This window comes from Aulonocara sp. 'chitande type north' Nkhata Bay, linkage group LG3 (assembly GCF_057382095.1).
Source record: "Aulonocara sp. 'chitande type north' Nkhata Bay isolate Kocher_YH1m ecotype deep benthic linkage group LG3, A_spYH_male_GT1.1, whole genome shotgun sequence".
NCBI lineage: Eukaryota > Metazoa > Chordata > Actinopteri > Cichliformes > Cichlidae > Aulonocara > Aulonocara sp. 'chitande type north' Nkhata Bay.
The window spans coordinates 6,063,672-6,086,708 of NC_141346.1; the positions used below are offsets into that span (position 1 = coordinate 6,063,672).

The following is a 23,037-nucleotide window of genomic DNA, read 5'->3' on the forward strand; positions in this document are numbered from 1 at the left end:
CCGTGATCTCGTTCTTTCGGTCACTACCCACAGCTCGTGGCCATAGGTGAGGGTAGGGACGTAGATCGACCGGTAAATTGAGAGCTTCGCTTTTACACTCAGCTCCCTCTTCACCACGACGGACCGGTGCAGCGTCCGCATTACTGCAGCTGCAGCCCCAATCCGTCTGTCGATCTCCGGCTCCCTTCTCCCATCACTCACGAACAAGACCCCGAGATACTTGAACTCCTCCATTGGGGCAGGAACTCATCCCCGACCCGGAGTGGGCACTCCACCCTTTTCCGGCTGAGAACCATGGCCTCAGATTTGGAGGTGCTGATCCTAATTCCCGCTGCTTCACACTCGGCTGCGAACCGTTCCAGTGCGAGCTGGAGGCCCTCACCCGATGAAGCCAACAGAACCACATCATCCGCAAAAATCAGAGATGAGATTCTGAGGCCACCAAAGCGAAAGCCCTCCGCCACTTGGCTGCGCCTAGAAATCCTGTCCATAAAAATTATGAACAGAACCGGAGACAAAGGGCAGCCCTGGCGGAGCCCATCACCCACCGGGAACGAGTCCGACTTATTGCCGGCAATGCGAACCAAGCTCTTGCAACGGTTGTATAGGGATCGAATGGCCCGTAGCAATGGGCCAGACACTCCATACTCCCGCAACACCTCCCACAGGACACCCCGAGGGACATGGTCGAATGCCTTCTCCAAGTCAACAAAACACATGTAGACTTGTTGGGCAAACTCCCATGCACCCTCAAGTATCCTCGAGAGGATAAAGAGCTGGTCCAGTGTTCCGTGACCAGGACGAAAACCGCATTGTTCCTCCTCACTTATGAAAAGAATATCGAGGGAACAGTTTACCCTGCCCGGGATAGGGTTACCGGGGCCCCGCCCTGGAGCCAGGCCCGGGGAGGGTGCCCGAGGGCGAGCGTCTGGTGGCTGGGCCATAGTCCATGGGGCCCGGCCGGGCACAGCCCGAAGAGGAGACATGGGCCCATCCTCCCGCAGGCCCACCACCCGCAGGAGGCGCCATAGGGGTCGGGTGCATTGTGTGCCGGGTGGCGGCCAGGAGCGGAGGCCCTGGCGGACTGACCCCCGGCTGCCAAGACTGGCAATAGGGACTGTGGGCTCAGCCTTTGGTAATTCCGGTGTTGTTGCTGTCTATCTCCACGACGGCCACGGTTAGGACAGGTTCCTTGCCAATGTCCATAGTCCCCACAGACAAAACAGGCATCCCGATCTCTTCTTGACTGCTGTTGTTGTTGATAATGTCCTCGGTCTTGTCTGTTCTCCCCACTTCGGCCACGCCAACTGTCTCTGTTGTGGAAACCTCCGTGCGGGTTTGCCACGGCTTTATACAGTGTTAGGGCTGCATTATGGAGGTCGGCATTCTGTTTTTCCTCTCTTTTGCTTTTCTTTTCATCCAGGTGGCTCTGAGTGTGGCGGGCATGGCATCGTAGCTCCATTAGCCACGGTTCATCTTCTCCCCACACGTATGAATGCTTTACCTCGGCTGCCACATCTGATCTCAGTCCCCGGAAAATATGGCCGCAGAGATGGTGCTCATATGTGGAAGTGGAGGCGCCCGTCATGTCATCTTTGGGTATTCCCCCATTAGCTTCAAACACAGTTGTCATGCGATGTACTAAAATAGGTCCCTCGGGTCCCGCCACTTCCACCATCGGGAGCTGCAGGGGTTGTCCTTTCGCCTGTCGCTGTCTTCGCGTTCTCTGCCCGGTCTAGAACTTTTCGACCTCCTCGCTGCTGTCTGCGTTGTCCGCTCATCATCAGTGAGAGAATTTTCAGGCTGATCCGTGGCAAAAGGCAGGGCATAATATCCATGGCGGCTGTCCTTACTTCTGCTCTTTCCTCTCCGTTGTTGTGTTTTCTCTTTCGTCGCTTCAGCTCGTGACGCACTCCGTGTTTGACTGAGCGCTGTGTCGGATCTGAGTGTCATTCTTTCCGCTTCATCCTGGCGGGGCTGTCGCTCCTCAGTTGTGGAATTGGCGCTGGCATCCTCTGGCAGTGAGGCGTGTGGTGCAGAGCGGGATAGGGAGGGAAAGGAGTCCAGGTCCGCATCGGCTTTCAGGCCCTGCAAAACAGCCTGAACTGGGGAAGCACAGTGCATGAACAGGGAAATTATGTTTTGTTCTCCATGTTATACAGAAGTGGAAAAGGCGCTGAGGCAGATTCTGCGTCAGCCTCCCTTCCACGCACTTCTCTAGGTAGTTCTTTCAGAGCTGCTTTGTTTTCTCTCCTTTCTGCTTCCACATTTTCAAACATTCCTTCTCATCACTTACCCTACGCAGTTCTATGGTTCTAACTTTCCCTTTATTCAATAATTTTGCTTCTTCCTCCCACAAATGTTCCTCTATTTTCTTTAACTGGTTAACACTTATGGATCCCTTTTCAGGAAACCTGTTTACTTTTTGCCACTTAACAACATGTTTCATACACCCTATTCCCCATTTCTTAACCATACAGTCAAATATTGAGTTTTGTCCCTGGCCACCTCGTGGAGCGCTTGCCACAGCCACCTCTCGAGCCGCTAGTCCGGCTCTGCTGGCTGCCTTACTGGATCTAGATCCCATACTACTACACGAGGCATCCCCCGTGAGGTTCCTTGCCTTCTGTCAAGGTTCGAGTTTTTGAGGAGGAGACAAACGACTGCATGGTCTCTCAATAGATGTCAAAATAGTGCTTTTTATTATACATATGTACATATGGGGAAGATGAGCATCACAAGCCTTTAAGAGCTGATCTCCCCCGGACAATCTCTTCACTAGGTTTTTATTGCAATGATGACGTCAAGTCACATGATAAGTATCAGTCAGTTCTCAGAACTCAGGAAGTTCCCCTCACTCCAAAAGTTCTCCTTATATGGCCTCCAGATGTTTCCACTCAGTCCAGCACTCAGAGAAAACAGTGTGTGTGGTGTGTATCTCTATTCGTGTCTATTGTGTGTGTATGTAAAACAGAGAGCATGTCCTGAGACGCCCTCACAGTTCTCCATAAGTGTGTGCGTGTCCTACATGACTATGTAGGTGCGTGTAGTGTGGACTTAAATGTGTGTATTTTGTGAAACTGTGAGTCCAATTCAGAGAGGATGTCCTGAGACAACCTCCCTTTGTTAAGAAGTGTGTATGTGAACGAACGTGCGTGTTTTTACATAACTCTGTATGTGCATGTTTATGTAAGCCTGAAAGTGGAAGGCCCAGCTGGACCCTCAGTTTCGAGAGGTGTACACACAATACTGTGGATAAAATGATGATAATATGCATACATTAATCTTTACTCAGATAAAACAAAGATTATGCTGTCATCAGATTCAACAATGATAAATGATTAATCAATGATAGTTATGATTATAAAATGTCACCATAAGAATGCAAAATAAAATATCTCTTGTCCACACTTCTACGGACCAAGGAACGAACACCGCCACCCCCAGTCTCCTTTGAAGAAGTTAGGATCTTTTAGAAGACGCTAGGAATGTCACTCTCTGATTCTACACGAAGACTCTCCGTGATTCTACACGAAGACTCCCTCGGAGCTCTTGCCCTGGAAGGTCGTAACACGTTCACCTTCTTGAGCGAAGGCTGCAACACGCTCACACGACCAGACACAAAACTCTCGTGACTTGTTAAAAAGGTAGATACAGCTCACTGTTCTGCAGGAGTTTCCCCTCGATTCGTCAAGGTGATCTCGGTGGTCGCTGAAGCACAGGCTCTGTGACTCTGCCTTTCTCTTTGCTTTAAACAGCTGGCAGGACTGAAGCGTATTGCTACCTCGGGGTGATCAGCTGTCCCAGAGCCGTCCTTCAGCGAGAACACTGGATCACCCTGCTCACGGCGCCAAACTGTTGTGGAAATTTTAATTACCAAAGCCTGCAGACACAATGAGTTGTAACAACACCTTTATTTCAGCTATCTCATGCATAAGGAGGGACGTCAGTCAGGGGGCACTGAAAGTCGTCTCTGACAATGAACAATTCAAGTCCTTTTTATACACAGTCGCAGAACAAAAGGCTTTTACAGTTGCAGTTCACACCTTGGGTCTAAACAGGAAGACTCTCTATCACCTATGTGAATCTCCCCCACTCTGGGGTCAAGTCCTCCTGTGTGAGCTTCTGTCTCCTGGCTTCCGTCTCCTGGGAGACATTCACCAGTTTCTCACCGTCTGTTTTCTGGCGTGAATGAGGTGTAAACCAGACGTACTAAACTAAGTAACATGAAAGCATTTCATCAAGACAATACATTAAAGGACAATTCATTAAAGAGAAATCCCACAACCCATACTAAACTAAGTAACTTGAAAGCATTTCATCAAGACAATACATTAAAGGACAATACATTAAAGAGAAATCCCACAACAAACACAAAGGGCAGGTGAGACCGAAGCCCAGGGAAAGGGGAAATGAGGGGATCAATAAAAAAAACAAAGGCTGAACCACTTGGGGGTTTTACAGGAGCTAGATGAGCTTAACCCAAATGATAAATGACAAAACATGAAGCCTCAAGTTCTAACTAATAATACAAAACAAGAACTTAACATTTCCCCATACTAATAAAAGAAATAAACAATATATCATGAACTCAAAATGCTGGGTCACAGACCCAGCCCATGACAGTTATGTGTCTGTGAGCGTGAAAGAGGGAGAAAAAGGAGAGTCGAAAGTATGAGTTGTCACCGACCAGAAACGGGAGATGGAAGAATGTAAATATAATAATAACCACTGCAGCTAAAAAAGAGTGCCTGAGTGCCAGTTGTAAGTAAGCTATTGAGACTCGACTGTACACTGTGTTTGTGTTTTCCTCTAAAACAATAAGTTCCGTTGGAGCAGCCTTTCAACGCCTCTCTCTGGCTCGCGCTAGCAAAGTTGACCAAGACAACAAAGTAAAGGTAGTTTTCGGCTACAAGCCTGACACAGAACCCGACATATTAGCCAGAGGTCCCTTTAGTATTGTAGGAGCCATATGAGTTGTTTCCGTCTGACTAAGTGGGTTAGTTTAAATAGACTCACTGTATTGGTGCATGGGTGTGGGGCGTGTCTCATGGGCGTGGTATAAGGTAAATGTGGTTGCACTCACTTGTACACAGCACCTGATGTGATGAGCAGAAGGTAGGGTGAGCACGAGGCAAAAACTTTCTGTTGACCGCAACATATCGCAACATACCGCAATTTGAATGATTTGATATTCTGTGCGTGTGTTTGACAGTTGATCCCATGTGCTGATTTGTAGTTTGGACAGTGGCATGTGTAAATAAAGAAGCAAATGATACAGAAGTGTTTTGTGCGTTAATTGTTACCCGTCATCAGGTGTCCTCATGTTTAGCCTGCCGCGGCCATTGGTTGGAGTAGCCGCAACAACTTGTCAACAGAAAGTGGCTCTTTTTAGGTTTTATTGGATTATTTATAAATAGATGAGTTTTATTGATGATAGTTTTGTAGTTTGCTGTTGCCTTTTACCACCCGCTTTTAGATTAAGCCTTTGGCTACACGAGCGCTTTTTGTTCAGGAGTTTTGTTCCCCTGTTAGGTTTTAGCAGTACAGCTGCACAAGGCGTTGTACTGATTTTCTTTCTAGTTATTGTGCATCAGGCGGCTGAAGCCATTGGCTTGGGAGTACCGCCGCAGTTTGTGTTTAAGACAGTTTGTCTTCCTCACAGCTGTCGGTATGGAGGTACATAAATACCCACCGCTAGTATGTACGGAAGACTAGGTTAAGTTAGTTAGGTTTAATAGGCAGTTAGTGGGGGATATTGCTCCTGTTAATTGTGTGTCCAAGGTTTTATGAGGGGGAATGTCATCAAGATGATGTGTTGGAATGAAGCTGTGTGGCATAGGTGCAGTTCAGCGTTTGGATTTTGTAATGTTTTGAAGAAAAATGGAGACACACCAATTAATACAATGTGGTGATGTGGATGGAAAGAAAATACAGCCGAAACCCACTGCTAAGGCTTTGGAGAATCAGATTGAAAGGCTTCAGACAGAACGTCACACTAAGATTAATAAAATTAAAAAGGTCATAAAAATTATTAAAGAGTTAAAGCAATCTAAGGATAACGTTTCAACTGTTCAGGCTCAGTTAGAGAATTTGTCTGTGTTGCTTAATGAGGCGACTCATCTGCATGAAACCTTGCTTCCTTTGCTTCCTCAAGAAGAGCAAGAAAAACAAACTGCTTGGTTCATAAGTGTGCGAGCACATAATACTGAGTTTATGGAAGAAATAAAGAAATGGCTTCATGATGCAAAGGGAAACCCTCAGAGCAAAAATCAGGTGTCTGAGCTTGATTTGCCACATTTAAATCCACCTAGTGTTGAGTCTTCTGATGTATTACCTGCTGGAAATGGTTCTGGTGCTTCTAAGATCGCCGGGAATGTTAGTAAAGGTGCTGCGATAGATGATGTTAAACCAAGTGATAGCGTCTCTAATGTTGGAAACAAAAGTAGGAAAAGCAGATCATCACTCAGTGGCTCAATGGTTTCATCTGCCTTGTCAGCACGCATAACAGCAGAGGCTGACATGGCTGCCCTTCTTGTTCGTCAGAGGTTGTTGAAAGAAAAGCATGCTTTGGAAGAACAAGAAATACAGCTTAAGAAAAGAAAGGAGCTGCTTGACTTGGAAACTGAAATAGCAGCCTCAGCAGCAAAGGTGAATGTTTTAAAAACTTCTGAAATGTCCCGAGTCTCAAGTGCTGTTAAGGTTAAATCTGATGGAATGAATTCGTATTTAGAACGAGAGCAGGGGCGTTTAGCCGTTTTAAATCCTAATGCTCCGACGTTCAAACCTGTGTTACCAGAACAACCATATCAGGGTGTGGATGCTAGTGATCATCAAGCACAGGTATTGGATGTAAGGCCCAAGGTTAAAAATACTTTTCAACCCAAGGTCGTTTCATTGGAAAAGTCAGAGACGAAGTTACATCAAGTACTTCCAGGTGCAGTTTCAACTACTCAGATGATGTCGCAGTCTCACGCACAATCAAAACCTCTCACACATACAGTGCAAGGTGGTGAGGGTCATGATCATTTAGTCACAGTTTTGAAGAAACAAAATGAAATTACAACTTTATTAGCTGAGCAGCAGTCTCTGTTTTTGTTACCAAGACGTGACATTCAGTTATTTGATGGCGATCCTTTGCAATATCAAACATTTATGAGAGCTTTTGAGCACATGGTGGAGAGTCAAGCTCACAGTGCTAAGGATTGTTTATATTTTCTCGAGCAATACACTAGAGGCCATCCAAGAGAAATGGTCAGAAGCTGTCAGTATATGCCTGCTGAGTATGGATATGCTAAAGCTAAATCTTTGCTCCAAGAGAACTTTGGCAATTCGCTGAAAATTGCTGCTGCCTACATTGAAAGGGTCAGTAAATGGCCATCTATAAAATCTGATGATGTGAAGGCTTTGCAGGAATATGGGTTTTTATTAAGGCAATGTTGCAATGCAATGGGAGACGTTGAGTCCTTGCATGAGTTGGATGTCTCTGCTAATATGCAAGCAGTTATAAAAAAGTTGCCTTACAAGCTCAGGGATAAATGGAGAAATGTTGCCTGCGATTTGCAGGAGAGATTTCAACGTAAAGTGTCTTTTTGCGATGTTGTTGAGTTTGTTGAAAGGCAAGTTAAGATTGCAAGTGATCCATTGTTTGGAGATATACAGGATCCTCCGACAGCCACCAGAAAAGATGCGAGGAATAGTAAGCCTCAGTTTTACCCTAAGGCTAAGCGGAGTAGTTTTGCTACTACAGTGGCCAAGGTGGAAGGGAAGATTGAGCCAGCATTGAGGCGAGAAAATGGTTCAGTTATGACCAAGGCCTGCTTGTTTTGTGGAGCAGGGCATATGTTGGAGTTGTGTCCTTCATTTGAAAGAAAGTTACACTGTGAAAGATTATCTTTTTTGAAAGAGAATGGTGTGTGTTATGGTTGTCTGCGCATTGGGCACAGAAGCAGAGACTGTAGGAAACGTCTCTTGTGTAAAGTTTGTAATCAGAAACACTCCACGCTCTTACATATCTACTCTAAGCAGAGGGAAAGTGTCGCAGTGCAAACTATAGGAGGGAGAGAACCATCAGATGAAGGTCCTTCTTGTGCTGTGCAAAGCAGTGTTGTTACTGGGGCCGGTGAGCAAAATAGTGCTCTGTCCGTAATACCAGTTAGAGTGAAGTCTAAGAAAGGTACTCAGTCATTGGTAACCTATGCCTTTCTAGATCCTGGGAGTTCAGCTTCATTTTGTACTGAAGCGCTCATGAATAGGCTGAATCTTTCAGGAAGGAAAACTGGCATTCTTTTGCGGACAATGGGTCAGGAGAAAATGGTCAGTAGTTATGTGGTTTCAGATTTGGAAGTAGCTGGTTTGGATTTAGATCACTACTGTGACTTGCCTGACTTATTTACTCAGAAAAGCATGCCTGTTCATCAACGTAATATTCCCCGACAGGAAGATCTCGACAGATGGCCACATTTGCGCCATATTAATGTACTGGAGATAAATTCCGGGGTAGACCTGTTGATCGGGACCAATGTGCCCAAGGCTTTAGAGCCATGGGAGGTTGTTAGAAGTCAGGATGGAGGTCCCTATGCAGTAAAAACTATGCTGGGTTGGACGGTGAATGGTCCTCTCAGAGAGGATTGTAATACTGACATTTTTGATGTGAGTGTTAATAGGATTTCCATGGCAAGATTGGATGAACTGTGGGAACATCAAATGAAGACTGACTTTCCAGAATGTATTCAAGATGAGCAGTTGGCTTTGTCTAAAGAAGACCAGCAGTTTATGGTATGCAGAGAAGGTGCCTGTTGAAGAGTTCGATCGCTGTGATGGAGGATTATGGTATATTCCACATCATGGGGTGTATCACCCACAGAAGAAGAAGTTGCGAGTTGTCTTTGATTGTGGTGCTTCGTTTCAGGGAGTGTCTCTGAATGGACAACTTCTGGAAGGCCCAGTTCTCACTAGCTTGCTAGTTGGGGTCATAACCAGATTCCGAAAAGAACATGTGGTGCTCATGGCAGATATTGAATCCATGTTTTATCAGGTCAGAGTACAAAGAGATGACTTAGATCTGTTAAGGTTTCTGTGGTGGCCAAACGGAGATCATAGTCAGGATCTGGTGGAATATAGAATGAAAGTACATCTCTTCGGAGCTACTTCATCCCCAAGTTGTGCGAATTTTGCCTTGAGGAAATGTGCAGAGGACAACAGAGATCATTTCAGACTAGAGGTTGTCAACAATGTTTTACATAGCTTCTATGTGGATGATTGCCTTATCTCTGTTGGTTCTGAAGAGGAGGCAGTGAGGCTCTATCAGGAACTTGTTGCTCTTTGTGCTAAAGGAGGCTTTAAGCTCGCAAAGTGGGTTAGCAACAGAAGAGCAGTGCTTGCTGCCATACCTCAGCAGGAGCAATCCAAGGAGGTGAAGGATTTGGATTTGGATAGTGATGTGTTACCGGTAGAGAGAGTACTGGGTGTACAGTGGTGTATCCAATCGGATACATTCAAGTTTAAGATCACACTAAAAAACAAACCTCCAACAAGGAGAGGGATATTGTCCCTTGTGAGCTCGATCTACGATCCATTAGGGTTTTTGGCACCTGTGGTGCTGCCTGCTAAGTTGATCCTTCAGAAACTGTGCAGAAGTCATTGGGGTTGGGATGATGTGTTGCCAGTTACTGTTGAACAAGAATGGACAGTTTGGCTAAATGATCTTTGCCTTCTTGCAGATTTTAAGGTCGACCGGTGCCTTAAACCTTCTGATTTTGGAGACGTTGCTTCTGCTCAGTTACATCACTTCGCAGATGCAAGCGAGGAGGGTTATGGCACAGTCACTTATCTGCTGTTGCGCAGCACCCAGAATCAAGTGCATTGTGCGTTTATAATGGGTAAAGCAAGAGTGGCTCCATTGAAACAAACTTCCATTCCTCGCATGGAATTGACAGCTGCCTTAGTTGCGAGTAGAATGGATAAGATGTGGAAAAAAGAGCTGCAAATGCATTTGCAGGAGTCAGTATTCTGGACTGATAGTACCTCGGTGTTAAGGTATATCAGCAATGAAACCTCAAGGATTAAAGTGTTTGTAGCAAACCGGGTGACCGAGATACTTGAAGTGTCCAAACCTTCTCAGTGGAAATATGTTAATACATCATGTAATCCTGCTGATCTAGCCTCTAGGGGAGTTAAGGTGCAAACCTTTTTGAAGGATGATTCTTGGTTGTCAGGGCCAAAGTTTCTTGTTGAACCAGAAATGAATTGGCCAGTGAATCTTGATTTTGGAAAGAGCTCCATAAATGATCCAGAGATTAAAACGACCGTTCTAGTCAATGCTGTTGGTACAAATGAATCCAAAGATGGGGCGATGAAGTTCATTACTTATTTTTCTTCGTGGACTCGTCTGAAGAGGATGGTTGCATGGATTCTTAGATTCAAAGATTTGTTGCAGGAAATTAGTAAAAGGAGGAAGCAGCTGGAAGAGAGCTTTGCGTCTAGCGTGACTCAAGAAAATCTTGAGGAAAAGCTTAAAAGAGAGTTGCAAACAGTCAAGGACCATGCTGCCAAAGGATTTCTTTCAGTAGAAGAGCTTAACAAGGCAGAGAATGCAGTTCTTTGCTTTTGTCAAAGAAGGAGATATTCAGATGAGATCAGTAGGTTGCAGAGGGGTGACAGGGTGAAGAAGAGTAGTGAGCTCTATAGGCTTAATCCTAAATTTGAGAATGGTGTGTTGAGAGTTGGAGGTAGGCTTAGTAGAGCAGCTATGCCTGAAGATGCAAGGCATCCCGCAATTATAGCCAGGGATCTGCATATTACTGACCTAATACTTCAACATGTACATCAGAAAATAGGGCATGGTGGACGTAACCACATGCTGTCCGAATTGCGGCAAAGGTATTGGGTTCCAGGTGCAAGCATTGCCATAAGGAGGATTTTGGCTAAATGCATAGTGTGTCGCAGACTTCATGCAGCATCAGGATATCAGATGATGGCAGACCTTCCACAAGATCGCATTTCACCCGATGAACCTCCATTTTCTTGGGTTGGAGTGGATTGTTTCGGACCTTTTCAAGTTAAGCGTGGAAGGTGTGAAGTAAAGAGATATGGAATTATCTTTACATGCCTGGCTGTGAGAGCTGTGCATTTGGAGGTATTGTCATCTTTGAGCACAGATTCTTTTATTAATGCGCTTCGTCGATTTTATATCAAGGCGAGGTCAGGTATTGGAGATACGATCGGATAATGATACCAACTTTGTGGGTGGTGAACGCGAGTTGAGAGAGGCAGTGGAAGGATGGAATCAGGCACAGATTCAGGAGATGCTGCTGCAAAAGGGCATAAAATGGATTTTTAATCCTCCTGCTGGTTCCTATCATGGCGGTGTTTGGGAACGTCTTATAAGGTCTGTTAGGAAGGTGTTAAATTCCATTTTGAAAGTGCAGAATTTGGACGAAGAAGGCCTTTGTACAGTTCTTTGTGAGGCAGAGGCTATTGTGAACAGTAGACCAATAACTAAAGCCTCTACTGATCCTAATGATTTGGAGGCCTTGACTCCTAACCATCTGTTGTTGCTTAAGACCAAGCCATTGATACCACCAGGAGTGTTTCACAAGGGGGACGTGTATGGACGACGTCGATGGAGGCAAGTACAGTACATGTCTGACCTGTTCTGGAAGCGCTGGGTCAAGGAGTACCTGCCCCAGTTTCAAGAGCGTCAGAAGTGGCAGAGAATCGGACGGAACTTCATTCCGGGGGATGTGGTTATCGTTGTCGATAATTCTGCGCCTCGTAACTCTTGGGTGACTGGAAGGATTGTGGAAGCAATTTCTGACAGTAAAGGACTTGTACGTCGGGTTCATGTTAAGACAAAGACTGGTTGTTTGGACAGGCCGATCACTAAAGTGTGTCTTCTACAGGAAGCAGAAGAGTCATGAAAATTGACTTTTTTCAAATATCTATTTGCATTAATGTATATTTATTTATTTGGAATTGAAATTGTATCTTTGAATGTTTGATAAAGGATTGATCATGTTTATCAGTATGTCTCCTACATGGTAAGTATGATGTAATTATTGCTCTAAAATAATTAGGGGCCGGTATGTAGGAGCCATATGAGTTGTTTCCGTCTGACTAAGTGGGTTAGTTTAAATAGACTCACTGTATTGGTGCATGGGTGTGGGGCGTGTCTCATGGGTGTGGTATAAGGTAAATGTGGTTGCACTCACTTGTACACAGCACCTGATGTGATGAGCAGAAGGTAGGGTGAGCACGAGGCAAAAACTTTCTGTTGACCGCAACATATCGCAACATACCGCAATTTGAATGATTTGATATTCTGTGCGTGTGTTTGACAGTTGATCCCATGTGCTGATTTGTAGTTTGGACAGTGGCATGTGTAAATAAAGAAGCAAATGATACAGAAGTGTTTTGTGCGTTAATTGTTACGCGTCATCAGGTGTCCTCATGTTTAGCCTGCCGCGGCCATTGGTTGGAGTAGCCGCAACAGTGTGTAATAGATTGTGTAGTGAGATGACGTGTGATCCTTAGTAGTCTGCAAAGACTCTGTGTGCATTCCAGAGTGCTCTGGCATTCACACTCACATCCTGGGGTCATGAGAGAGGTCGTACCTTCTCTTATTGTTTTATGGTATGATGAACACATCTATGTCTGTTTTAGTATAAGTGCCTTTTGTTTAAATGAACTGCTGGACTTCCAGGCCAGCAGGCCTAGGGAAGTCATTTATGGGGTCACATCTTGTCACACCCCCCCCCCCCCCCCCCCACACACACACACACACACACACACACACACATAGCACACAGCATAGTCTATTAAATTAAGTAATCTACGAGTGTTTGGATCTATAATTGTCTAGTACTGTAAATTTAATATTTTTATGTATTAAAATTGCTACCCCCCTTTGTCTAGATAGCAGGCTGAGAACACATTAGGAAAATCAGGTGTTTTAAGTTCTTCTTGTCGAGATGAAATATTATTTTACATTCATAATCTATGTTACTATTCATAATCTGTAGTATTACGGTTGCATCATTTATGATTTATCATTATTGTCATTTCATTGACACATTTATTGAAACTGTTGATGTTATAGTAAAGTCTGTATTTCAGGTGTTAGCATAAGCACATAATAATCTTTCATTGCAGGTGCAACTGTAATCATGTTATACACATATTGCATAATTAATGGTTTGAAGCTACTGGCAGCGCGATGTCTGGCCAATCAATGGAGCAAAGTTCAGCTATTGAAAGGTTGCCTACATGTTTACAGTATAATTTACTACATGTTGCCTGTGTGCATTTAGCAGCCTGCTGCACTGGAGTTTGCCTGGTAACAGATGACGTAGAGGGAGGTCATGCGCTAAGGTTAACAACACAGACACATAGTCTGCCTGAGTAAACTGATTGCAAATGTTGTGTACCTGCATACGTGACAGTTTAGTTCTGATAAGCCCAGAAGAGTGTAATAACAGGATGCATCTGGTAGGCGGTGGACGAACAAAGGAAGTAGCTGTTCCAGTAACTCGCTGGAGTTACTGGAACATGCATCTGCGGTGTCAGACCATCTCTCCCTTCTGCTACACCCAATATACACACAAAAGATCAAGAGCACTGGGATTACAACCAAAACCGTGAGAACATGGCCGCAGGATGCTATTCCGATGCTTCAGGACTGTTTCCACTGCACAGACTGGGATGTATTCAAGGTGCAGGACACTGACAATCGTGTCGCATTGGACAGTTACACCTCCACTGTCTTGGACTACATCTGTTTCTGTGTGGACAATGTAACAACTTGGAAACGACTCCGTGTGTTCCCTAATAATCCACCCTGGATGACACACGGAGTTCAACAACTTATTCGAACGAGGAACAACGCTTTCAAATCCGGGGACCAGGAGGCATACAGTGCTGCCAGGGCCAACCTGAGAAGAGGCATCAAGACTGCCAAGCAGCAGCACAGGAGGCGTATCGAGGCCAGGTTTGAGAACAACACAAACCCAAGGCAGGTCTGGGAGGGCATCAGGGCTATCACGGACTACAAAAGAAGAACACCATCACCCTCAGCCGACAGTTCTACTCTGGCTGAGGATCTAAATCTCTTTTATGCCCGTTTTGATAGGGAGAACACCGACCCTGTCCTGTCCCCTCTCCCCTCAACCGATCCTGCTCCAGTCCTGAGCACTCATGAGCTGAGGCGTGTGTTCCGGAGCATTAACACCAGGAAGGCGGCCGGGCCGGATGGAGTGCTGGGCCGGGTGCTAAAAGACTGTGCTGCGGACCTGGCGGACGTCTTCACCTCTATATATAACACCTCGTTGTCCTGTTCACTGGTACCATCCTGTTTCAAAGCAGCAACCATCGTTCCCATCCCAAAACAGTCAAATGTCACATGTCTGAACGATTTCAGACCTGTGGCACTCACCCCCATTCCCGCCAAATGCCTGGAGAGACTGGTCATTAAAGACATCAGAGCTGCTTTTCCACCATCCCTGGACTCGCACCAGTTTGCATACAGGGAGAACCGGTCAACCGAGGATGCGATCGCCACAGTGCTGCACACATTACTGAAGCACTTGGAACACAGGAACACCTATGCACGGCTCCTCTTTGTAGACTACAGCTCGGCTTTTAATACCATCCGGCCATACAAACTCCGTCCCAAACTCCACCAACTGGGACTTAACTCCTCTCTGTGCAACTGGATTGTGGACTTCCTCACTAACCGTAGACAGAGTGTCAGAGTGGGTAAGAACACCTCTTCCACCCTTGTGGTCAACACCGGTGCCCCTCAGGGGTGTGTTCTGAGCCCTGCTATACACTCTCTTCACCCATGACTGTATTTCCTCCTGCGCGTCCAATCTCATTGTTAAGTTTGCAGATGACACTACAGTGCTCGGACTTATATCCAACAACGATGAGACAAACTATAGGACAGAGGTGCAACAACTAGAGTCATGGTGCCACGACAATAACTTGGTCTTAAACACCAAAAAGACCAAGGAGATCATTGTAGATTTCCGGAAGAAGGGTCATAACAACCATCTGCCTCTCTTCATTGGCAGTGAGGCGGTGGAGAGGGTGAGCAGTTTTAAATTCTTGGGGGTAACTGTGACCGAGGACCTGTCCTGGGGCAACCATATCACCTCAGTTGCACGGAAGGCCCAACAGCGCCTCTACTACCTGAGGAGACTGCGGAGCGCACACATTCCCAGATCTCTGATGTTGAACTTCTACAACTGTGCCATCAGCAGCGTTCTGACGTATGGATTTCTAGTGTGGTTCCCCAGCTGCACCAAGGCCGATCAGCAAGCACTCCGGCGGGTGGTGAAAGAAGCTGGCAGAATTATTGGAACAAGTCTGCCAGAGATCAGTAATATCTTCCCCACTCGCTGTCTGAGGAGGGTGCACAGTATCCTGCGGGACCAACATCACCCTGCGCGCCACCTTTTCCATCTGCTGCCCTCAGGGAGAAGGTACAGGTCTATACAGGCCAGAACATCCAGACTGGCCAACAGCCTGTATCCACAGGCTGTGAGGCTCCTGAACTCTCTGCCTCCCTCTCACGGACAATAACCATATCCAACTTCTTAATAGCAATGAACTGGTCTGCATTGGTGCATCATATCTTTATTCTCTTCCCCCTCCTGCCCCCCCCCCCTCTTTCTTAAATAGATAACTATCATATCTGATATCATATCTCACAGTACAATAATATTGAATGGGTTGCATTGTTGTATTTTGTCATGTTTCTCAGGTCTTTGTCTGAATTTCTACGAACATTATTGCTAAGGATTGTCTTATTGCATTGGAGTCACACTGGGTTAAATATGTACACTTGGGTTTTAAGGGGTATTTATTATTTTCTTCTTTTTTTTGGGTTGTATGGAAGCCCCAAACGCAATTTCATTGTTCTTGACAATGACAATAAATAAATACTACTACTATACTACTACTACTTTATTCAAATGCAGCTGAGAACAGGTCAGTCTTCAACCTGGATTCAAATAAACTGAGTGTTTCAGCTGATCTGAGGCTTTCTGGGAGTTTGTTCCAGATATATGGAGCATAAAAGCTGAATGCAGCTTCTCCATGTCTGGTTCTGACTTTGGGAACTGATAAAAGACCGGATCCAGATGACCTGAGGGATCTGGAAGGTTCATACTGGGTCAGGAGGTCACTGATCTAAACCATTCAGAGCTTTATAGACCAGCATCAGAACTTTAAAGTCTATCCTCTGACGGACAGGCAGCCAGTGTAAAGACCTCAGAGCTGGACTGATGTGGTCCACTTTTTTGGTCTTAGTGAGGACTCGAGCAGCAGAGTTCTGAATGAGCTGTAGTTATCTGACTGATTTTTTTAGGTAGACCTGTAAAGATGCTGTTACAGTAATCAAGCCTACTAAAGATGAATGCATGGACTCGTTTTTCCAGGTCCTGTTGAGACATCAGATCTTTTATCCTTGAAATATTCTTGAGGTTATAGTAAGCTGATTTTGTTATTGTCTTAATGTGTTTTTCTAAGTTTAGGTCTGCATCCATCACTACACCCACATTTCTCGCCTGGTTTGTGGTTTTTAGATGTATAGATTGAAGTTCTCTGGTGACCTGTAATCGTTTTTCTTTGGTGCCAAAGACTATTACCTCAGTGTTGTTTTTGTTTAGCTGGAGAAAATTGTGGCACAACCAGTCATTAATTTCCTCAATGCATTTACCAAGAGCCTGTACAGGGCCTCGGTCTCCTGGTGACATTGTGATATATATTCGTGTGTCATCTGCATAGCTGTGGTAGTTTGTTTTGTTGTTCTTTATAATCTGTGCAAGTGGGAGCATGTAAATGTTAAACAGAGGGGGTCCCAAGATGGAACCTTGGGGAACTCCACATGTGATACTTGTCTGCTCAGATCTGAAGTTACCTGTTGATACAAAGTATTTCCTGTTTTCTAAGTATGTCTTGAACCAGTTTAGTACAGCTCCTGAAAGACCTGCCCAGTTCTCCAGTCGTTTGAATAATATGTTGTGGTCAACTGTATCAAGTAAAACTAAGACTGACATTTTTCCACTGTCTGTATTCAGACATACAGTAGGGCAAAAAAGTATTTAGTCAGCCACCGATTGTGCAAGTTCCCCCACTTAAAATGATGACAGGAGGTCAGTAATTTGCACCAGAGGTACACTTCAACTGTGAGAGACAGAATGTGAAAAAAAAAATCCATGAATTCACATGGTAGGATTTGTAAAGAATTTATTCGTAAATTAGGGTGGAAAATAAGTATTTGGTCACCTCAAACAAGGAAAATCTCTGGCTCTCACAGACCTGTAACGTCTTGTGTAAGACGCTTTTCTGTCCCCCACTCGTTACCTGTATGAATGGCACCTGTTTGAACTCATCATCTGTATAAAAGACACCTGTCCACAGCCTCAAATAGTCAGATTCCAAACTCCGCCATAGCCAAGACCAAAGAGCTTTCGAAGGACACCAGGAAAAGTATTGTAGACATGCACCAGACTGGGAAGAGTGAATCTACAATAGGCAAGCAGCTTGGTGTGAAAAAATCAACTGTGGGAGCAATCATCAGAAAATGGAAGACATACAAGACCACTGATAATCTCCCACGATCTGGGGCTCCCCGCAAGATCTCATCCCGTGGGGTCAAAATGATCATGAGAACGGTGAGCAAAGATCCCAGAACCACACGGGGGGACCTGGTGAATGACCTGCAGAGAGCTGGGACCAAAGTAACAAAGGTCACCATCAGTAACACACTACAACGGCAGGGAATCAAATCCCGCAGTGCCAGACGTGTTCCACTGCTGAAGCCAGTGCATGTCCAGGCCCGTCTGAAGTTTGCCAGAGAGCACATGGATGATACAGCAGAGGATTGGGAGAATGTCATGTGGTCAGATGAAACCAAAGTAGAACTTTTTGGTATAAACTCAACTCGTCGTGTTTGGAAGACGAAGAATACCGAGTTGCATCCCAAAAACACCATACCTACTGTGAAGCATGGGGGTGGAAACATCATGCTATGGGGCTGTTTTTCTGCCAAGGGGACAGGACGACTGATCCGTGTTAAGGACAGAATGAATGGGGCCATGTATCGTGAGATTTTGAGCCAAAACCTCCTTCCATCAGTGAGAACTTTGAAGATGAAACGAGGCTGGGTCTTCCAACATGACAATGATCCAAAACACACCGCCCGGGCAACAAAGGAGTGGCTCCGTAAGAAGCATTTGAAAGTCCTGGAGTGGCCTAGCCAGTCTCCAGACCTCAACCCCATAGAAAATCTGTGGCGGGAGTTGAAAGTCCGTGTTGCTTGGCGACAGCCCCAAAACATCACTGCTCTCGAGAAGATCTGCATGGAGGAATGGGCCAAAATACCAGCTACTGTGTGTGCAAACCTGGTAAAGACCTATAGTAAACGTTTGACCTCTGTTATTGCCAACAAAGGTTATGTTACAAAGTACTGAGTTGTATTTTTGTTATTGACCAAATACTTATTTTCCACCCTGATTTACGAATAAATTCTTTACAAATCCTACCATGTGAATTCATGGATTTTTTTTTCACATTCTGTCTCTCACAGTTGAAGTGTACCTCTGGTGCAAATTACTGACCTCTGTCATCATTTTAGGTGGGGGAACTTGCACAATCGGTGGCTGACTAAATACTTTTTTGCCCCACTGTATGTCATTAAACACTTTGGTCAGAGCGGTTTCAGTGCTGTGGTTCTGTCTAAAACCTGACTGGAAGGCATCGTAGCAGTTATTCTGTTTTAAGTAGTAACTGAGCTGTTGAGAAACTGCTTTTTCAATGATCTTACTTAAAAATGGGAGATTTGAGATCGGCCTGTAGTTGTTCATTTGTGTCTTGTCAAGATTGTCCTTTTTCAGTACAGGTTTTATTACAGCAGTTTTTAGTGATTCTGGAAACACACCTGATAATAAAGAAAAGTTGACAATCTGTAACAGGTCTGACTCTAAAGTCTTTGAGACCTTTTTGAAAAAACGTGTTGGCAGGACATCTAAACAGCAGGAGGAGGACTTCAGTTGACCTAAGATGTCCTCCAGGTCTTTGCTGTTAATAGGGTGAAAATGTTTGATGGTGTTTAAACAGTTTTTCGGTGGACACAGTACATATCCTGAATCTGCTGTTGATGTACCAACTGCTTGTCTAATCTTTTGGATTTTTTCTGTGAAGAATTTGGCAAAGTCATTGCAGGCCATGGTCGAAGTTCAGCTGCCACTGGCACAGGAGGGTTTGTTAGCCTGTCAACTGTAGAAAATAAGACCCGAGCATTATGGCTGTTTTTAGTGATTATGTCAGAGAAGTAGGACCTCCTTGCATTCCTCAGTTGTAAATTATAATTGTGAAGTTTCTCTTTATAAATGTCATAATGAACCTGGAGGTTTGTTTTTCTCCATCTGCGCTCAGCTTTCCTACACTCTCTTTTTTCCATTTTTCACCAGTGTGGAGTTTCTCCATTGAGACTTTTCCTTCCAGAGATAACCTTCACCTTAATGGGAGCAATTGTATCCATTACATTTAACATTTTTTTAACATTTTTGCATTGAAGCTATTGACGAGCTCATTGACTGAACCTCTGGACAGGTCAGGTGTTAATGGGAAGACCTGGTTAAAGATCTCACTACTGTGTTCAGTTATACACCGTTTTGTGATCACTGTTGTTGATATATTTGTGTGGGCTGAGATTTTACTTTCAAAGAAAACAGTAATGATCAGACACGCCCACATCAGACACAGTAACCTTTGAAATGCTCAGGCCTTTGGAGATCAGTAGGTCAAGAGTGTGTCCTCTATTATGTGTGGCCTCTGTTACATGCTGAGTCAGCCCAAAGTTGCCCAGAGTGTTACTCAGGTCTTTAGTCCCTTTGTCCTGAGGGTTGTCCACATGGATGTTAAAATCACCAACAATAATTACACAGTCAAAATCAACACCGATCACAGACAGCAGTTCACTGAGGTCATTAAAAAAGTCTTTGCAGTATTTGGGAGGCCTGTAAACATTAAGAAACACAACTTTGGATGGGGCCTTCAGCTGTAAAGCCACATATTCAAAAGACTGAAAACTTCCAGGAGATAGCTGCTTACATTGAAATGATTCATTAAATAAGACAGCAACCCCCCCCCCTCTCCTGCTCACCCTGGCCTCACTGATAAAACTGTAGTTAGGAGGGGTCGTCTCGATGAGAACAGCTCCACTGTTACTTTGGTCCAACCAAGTTTCAGTTAAAAACATAAAATCAAGGCTGTGCTCAGTGATTAAATCATTAATTAAAAATGTTTTCCCAGCTAAAGATCTAACGTTTAATAAAGCCAACTTAAGTGTTTTAGAGGTATTACTTGTCCCCTCGTGTTTGGGAGCAGTCTGTGGCACACAAGGTATGTTTACTATGTTTAAAGATCTTTTAGAGTGCATCTCTCTGTGTTTTGACCAGGCCACATGTCTCCTGTCACCTAAAAGTACAGAAATTTTAAAACCTTCTAGTAAACAGGGTCCCAGCTTCTCCTGGGAAAAGTCACCACTGCCATAATCCTCGCAGCCCGGACCCTTCACACATCACACATCAGACTGCGGAGACAGAGCATGAAGGTGGTAAGGAGGAACTAAGGGGGGCGAGGCTGGGCAATGTGACTTCGATTGCTCTGTTGAGGGTGGGGCTCGATGGTGAACCTTTGGCTGCTCTGGTGGGGGGTTTATGGGGACAAAAAGGGATTGGGCCGGGGGGTAGATCTGAGCCCAGCATTGACCCGCTCCATCATCTCCTCAGTGAATTTCAGGTGTGGCGAGGAGGGAGAAAGCGAGGGGGAGGATGGTGATGGGGGTGATGGGGGTGATGGCCTGTCAGGGGTTTGGGGCACTGGGGAAGATCGTGGTCCCTGGTCCTGGTTGTTGAGAAGGGTGGAGGCAAATAGGGATCCCTCTTCTTGCCTCAGATGTCTCTCCTTTCTGAGGCTCTTCCCGGGTGGGGGCAGATGGAGCTCCTCCTCAAGGTTTCTGCTGAGCTTTGTCTGTTCTTGGAGTACTGTTTGTTCCTCTTTATGAGATAACTCCTCGTTTATCTCAGCCTTGGCACCAAGCACAGATGGATGACGTATGGAATAAAACAAGTTGGAGGTGAACAGTTTCACCCCTGACTTGTTAAAATTTAATCCATTTGCTTTAAACAGATGCCTGCGTTCCCAAAAAATATTAAAGTTGTTGATAAAATGCACTGAGTGGTCAGCACATGCTGATATGAACCATTTATTCAGTGTAAACAACCTGCTGAATCTCCCGTCTCCTCCTCTGACGGGTGGTACAGGTCCACTGATGAATACAGCTGCATTCAGAGAGTTTACAGTATTTAGTAATCCAGTAAAGTCCCGTTTCAGAACCTCTGACTGACCCTGTATGCAGAACAATGTTTGTCACAGTTGGATATTCATCTGCAATTTGAAGAATTCTCTCCTTCAGGTTGTTGACCATATCGTTAGGAAAGCAGAGGACTTTAGTGTTCTCACCGCACATCCTTTGTACATCCTTTACGGCAGAGTTTCAGGCCTAGCCTTTAGCTTTCCCTGTGGCCTTTTACTTTTCAACAGATTTTCAGACCTTACTTCGCTACTTTTAGATGGATGGTTGTCCGATATAGATCCAGGGTCCTTTGATAGTGGAGCAAATCTGTTCTGCAGTTTCACATTCAGTTGTTTTGAAGGTTTGTTGTTAACCTTCCTATTCACGGTTGTCCAGTCCTGTTTCCTCCCGTATACAGGGGTAGAAGAGCTTCTCTGTCTCGTAGGAAGTGAAGGCCAGTCGGTTTCAGAGATTTCAGCTCGCTGTGCCCTGCCTGTGGTACGTCCTCCCCCTTCCAGGAGACATGATTTATGTCTTGGTTTTGCACCAAGACAGTCCAAGGGGGGATTATCACTTGAGGATTTATAGTAATGATGCACAGAGTCTACTTTCTTGGTCATGTTATCTGTGCTCCTTAGCTGTGTACTAGCTTGCTCATTGCCATTGTTTTGAATCAAAGGCAAGGTTGTTTCATTTCCACACAGTCCATTTACCTCCACGTTTACTTCTAAGCGATGAATTTTTATCTCCAGTACTGCAATCTTCTGCAGGAGGCTGTGGTAGTCATCTGTGGAGAGGCATCTTGTTGCTAGTTAGCCTAGCGGTTAGCCCCTTTCCAGGCTATTGAGGCTGTTCGGTGCCCAGACGCTGTAAACAGGCTTCAGCTGTGTCTAGGCCACAGACACACGGAGCGCTGAGGATAAGGCAACTATAAAAATGTTGCTGTTTCTGTTAAGAACACTTTAGTCCTAATGATCTATAAGTGTCCAGAAGCTATCGCAGGTAAGCTCATATGGAAAAAAGGGGGACGAAATAAGCATAAAAATCAATAAAAGAAGCAAAGCATTTAAAGAACAAAGAGATGAAGCATCCACACTCACAAAGGGTAGTTAGGAGGGGTAGAAATATTGTGCAGAAAAATGTTCCCATCAGTGTCTGTGGATCAATATTACTGCTGTACATGTTTAAGGCTGAGCTCATTTCAAATCCTTTCTATTGTGTTGAATCTGCAGTAATGCATCATATTCTATAAAATCATATGTTTGTAGTGGCTGTCCTGTGAGGACCACGTCTCTCTAAACAAACAGCTGTTAATGAGCTCACAAACACAGGCCTACAGCTGGATTTGAAAAAGTCCATTCAATAGAAAATCAACAGTCACAGCTGGATTCAAAGGCTTGAGCTCTGTGTGACATGGTTACCTGTCACATCTACAGGGGGATTCAAATATGAAGGAAACATGAAGGTGGTGCATTAGAAAAACTGCTGCTTTCAAGCAGAGCAACAAACTGTTTGAACTGATCCAACTTTATTAACACAGACAAAGATTTGTGCATCAGCTGCTGTTTGCTGCTATAGATATAATCCAGCTGATGTGGAGAACTACATGTGACACTGTGATGCAGCCATGAATCTGACTGATTTCTTTCCATTTTCAAAGGTTGATGCATCAG

At 44.8% G+C, this 23,037-nt stretch overlaps 2 pseudogenes; both read right to left on the reverse strand.

The window, feature by feature from the left end:
• Nucleotides 1–23,037, reverse strand: part of LOC147333656 (uncharacterized) — a 166,827-nt pseudogene that overhangs the window by 132,037 nt on the left and 11,753 nt on the right.
• LOC147333661 (uncharacterized) lies at nucleotides 20,024–21,538 on the reverse strand (annotated as a pseudogene).